This window comes from Bos taurus, chromosome 13 (genome assembly GCF_002263795.3).
Source record: "Bos taurus isolate L1 Dominette 01449 registration number 42190680 breed Hereford chromosome 13, ARS-UCD2.0, whole genome shotgun sequence".
Taxonomy (NCBI): Eukaryota; Metazoa; Chordata; class Mammalia; order Artiodactyla; family Bovidae; genus Bos; species Bos taurus.
In genome coordinates, this window is record NC_037340.1 from 59,271,024 (window position 1) to 59,274,452 (window position 3,429).

Consider the following 3,429-nt stretch of genomic DNA (forward strand, 5'->3'; position numbering starts at 1 on the left):
CCCCCAACACCTGCTGTCGGTTACTAAGTCTTGCACTATTTTAACATATGTATGAAAATATACGTGTTTAAAGTTCTGAAAGGGTGGACATTCACATTGGTAATCTGGATGGTGAGATGAGAAGGGATGGTTTACTCTTGTATTCTTTCTACAATTTCTAGTCTCTTTTATGGTGAATATTATTTTTAACAGAAAATGTCAATAAGAATTTTTTAACAAAAAAAGAAAGATAAAAGTGCTCAGCCTCCACAGTGACCATCTCTTGAGTCGTGGGGTTAGAGATCACTTTTTAAATGTCCTTTTTTTTTTTATTATCTCGATTCTATACACTTTCAACCATCCACAAGAAATGTGTGACTGATACAGCTTTGAAAAGGCACCAACCAGAAAGGACAAGTGAACACACCGCAGGACGTGGGGGGGTGGGGAGGAGGGGGAAGCAGAAAAGGGGACAGACACTGCCGGTGCCTGGCCCCAGACACTCGGCGAGGAGAGGGCCAGGGTCTGAAGCCTGAGCGAAAACACCGTCTTGTTCTAACAAGAGCAAATTCTCAGGCCAACTAGAAACGAGGCTTCAAGTCTTCCGAAAGAGGTAGCTGTCTTGCTCTCCCAGCAACTGGGTTTTTATTAAACATTTGCAGCTTTTTCTGCAAATGCTGTCACCTGAAACTCTGTTATTTTAATTGGTAGCTATTCCTGTGGGCTCCTGCGGGGAGAACAAAAGCTGCTAAGAAATCAGGGCTCCTGGCAACTTTTCTTCAACGTGGGGAAAGGTAAGGAAGGTGTGTTCACCAGCCCTCAGCACACAGGCTTTGGATGGAGCTCACATTATGGTTTGACACTAACCATTTATTCATTACTAGCTCTGTGCCAAACCTTCCCAGTGCAGTCTGCCATTTTACCCTTCCACATCTGTGTAAGGTGAGTGATAGAATTGTTCCCATTTTACAGATGGGGAAGTAGAGATTTAGGAGATCAAGTAATAATACAAATACCACATTTCCTAAAATCGAAGACATTCTGTAATTTTATGTTCCGCTAACCTGCTGTCTATGGGGTCGCACAGAGTCGGACACGACTGAAGCGACTTAGCAGCAGCAGCAGTAGGAAAACAAATACCCAGCTTTCATTGTAGGACAATATTGATGATAAGATGAATATTGATTCTAGAGACATCAAAATATGCCTCTAGAAAACCCACAGCTGGGTCTTCCCTGGCAGTCCAGTGGTTATGACTCAGGCTTTCTGGAGGGCGAGGGTTCCATCCTGGTCAGGGAACTAAGATGCCGCAAGTCACGTGGTATGGCAAAAAAAAAAGAAAACCCATGGCTATATGCAGTGTTGGTATCCTGGGTTGGATCCCAGAACAGGAAGAAAGAAAATTAATGGAAAAACTGGTGAGATCCAAGTCATTTAGTTCATAGTATTGTACCAGCGTTAATGTGTTCATTTTGACAAATGTACAAACAGGGGTGTATAGGTGTTTGTATCAGGAGAAGCTGGGTGAAAGGTAGAGGGGGATTCCCTCTGCTGTCTTTGCAACTACACTGTAAATCTAAACTTATTCTAAAATAAATTTTATTTTTAAAAAGTTAATAAAATATGGTAAGTGCTAGCTCTGATGCAGGACTCTTGCCTGGGCACTAGTGTGGCAATGATAAAAGACAACACACAGACCAATGGAACAGAATACAGACTCCAAAAGAGGTCCACACATACAGAGTCAACAGACTTTCAACAGCACTGTCAAAGCAATTCAAAGAAGAGGGGAAAGTCTTTTAATAATGGTGCTGGAACAATCACGTATTCATGTGCAGAAAATGAACCTCATACCTCACACTATACACAAAAAATAAGTTAAGTGGATCATAGGAACCCCACTACTGGGCATATGCCCTGAGAAAACCATAACTGAGAAAGACACATGTACCCCAATATTTACTGCAGCTCTATTTACAATTAGCCAGGACATGGAAGCAACCTAGATGTCCATTGATAGATGAATGGATAAAGAAGTTTGGTACATATATACAATGGAATATGACTCAGCTATAAAAGGGAATGAATTTGAGTCACTTCTAATGAGGTAGATGAACCTAGAGCCTGTTACACAGAGTGAAGTAAGTCAGAAAGAGAAAAACAAGTATTGTATATTATGCATATGTATGGAATCTAGAAAGATGGAACTGATGAACCTATTTTAGGGCAGGAATAGAGACTCAGACATAGAAACAGATTTATGGACACAGTGGGGCAGGAGAGGAGTGGGGCAAGCTGCAAGAGTCCACTGAAATATAGACATTATCATATTTAAAATAGATAGCTAGTGGGAAGCTGTTGTATAGCATAGGGACCACAGCCTAGCGCTCTGTGATGACCTAGAGGGGTGGGGTGGAATGGGAGCTGGGGGGGAGATTCTAGAGGGAGGGGACATATGTACACCTATGGCTGATTCATGTTGATGTATGGCAGAAACCAACACAATATTGTAAAGCAATTATCCTCCAACTAAAAGTAAACAAATTTAAAAATTAAAAAAAAAGTCCCAGAACTTCTTGCCTGGTACATCATAAGCTTTAATAAATTGAATTCAAGTTTGAAATAAATAAATAAATGGATCATAGGTCTAAATGTAAAACCTAAAACTATAAATCCCTAGAAGAAAACCCTGGAAGAAAACCTCTGTGACTTTGGAGTATGCACAGGTGTTTTTAGATAGAACACAAAAGCCATAAACCTTAAATGATAAAATCAATAAACTGGATTTTATAAAGCTTATGATCCTCAAAAGGAACTGCTACAAAAATAAAAAGACAAGCCACAGGCTGGGACACTATAGTTGCAGAAGATACATCTTATAAAGGACTGGCATCCAGAATATATAAATAAGTCTCACAATAGAACACTGAGAAAACACGTGACTCTATTAAAAACGGGCAACACGTGGGAACTGACACTTCACCAAAGGATATATGTGAACACTAAAATTAGCAAATGAAAGATGCTCCATATCACTTGGTGGCTAAACAAAATGAAACAACCCACTTGACAATACCAAGTGCTGGTGAGGTTGAGCAACAACCAGGACCCATTCACAATGCTGAAGGGAGGGCAAAACTATACAGCCACCTTAGAAACCATCCTAGGACTTCTCTGGTGGCCCACTGGATAGGAATCCACCTGTCAGTGCAGGAGACACAGGTTCAATCCCTGGTCTGGGAAGATCCCACATGCCATGGAGCAACTTAGCCCATGAGCCACAACCACTGAGCCCGAACTCTGGAGCCTGGGAGCTGCAACCACTGAGCCCATGAGTTGCGGCTACTGAACCCCTGGCACCCTAGAGCCTGTGCTGCAACAGTAGAAAACCCATACACAGCAGCCAAGACGCAGAGCAGCCAAAAATAAAAATAAATAAATAAATAAAAT